We start from the raw sequence: 503 nt of genomic DNA, 5'->3' as shown, positions 1-503 counted from the left end.
GCAAGATGGTCTCTGCCTAGTGGAAAAATTCACAAGTCTAGTGACTCTGCCTTCATTCATTTCCACAGTCTCCCTGCACTGTGTAACAATGTGTAAAGCTTTGTGGTGTAACTGTTACCTGTGAGATTGAAACACCCCATCCATAAGCAGGCAGTTAAGACAATGCAAAATATCTTTAGAAAGTTTCTGAAACTGGGGAAATTTGCAAGGTATGTTTTTCCTAAGTGTAATAAACCAAACTGCAAAGACTGCGACCAGACCAGTTAGTTGCCTAGAAGAAGCAGAAAACCCAGCTGCCTGGAACATTAGACAACTGAGCATCTTTGAAAAGCTACTCCAACCTGTTGAGTCGGTTTTCGCTGTCGGTATTTGTTGATATTTTAGTTTGACTCATGCTGTGTATCCATGCTAGCCCAGAACTAATGATTCTCTTGCCTCTGGCTTTCTTTTGTAGAAACTGCATGGTGTACATCAGCCTGAGTTACGACTTCAACTATCTGGTC

The sequence above is a fragment of the Apodemus sylvaticus genome, chromosome 1 (genome assembly GCF_947179515.1).
Source record: "Apodemus sylvaticus chromosome 1, mApoSyl1.1, whole genome shotgun sequence".
In the NCBI taxonomy this organism is placed as follows: Eukaryota; Metazoa; Chordata; class Mammalia; order Rodentia; family Muridae; genus Apodemus; species Apodemus sylvaticus.
The sequence above is the reverse complement of the archived record's forward strand: the minus strand, read 5'-3'. Positions refer to the sequence as shown.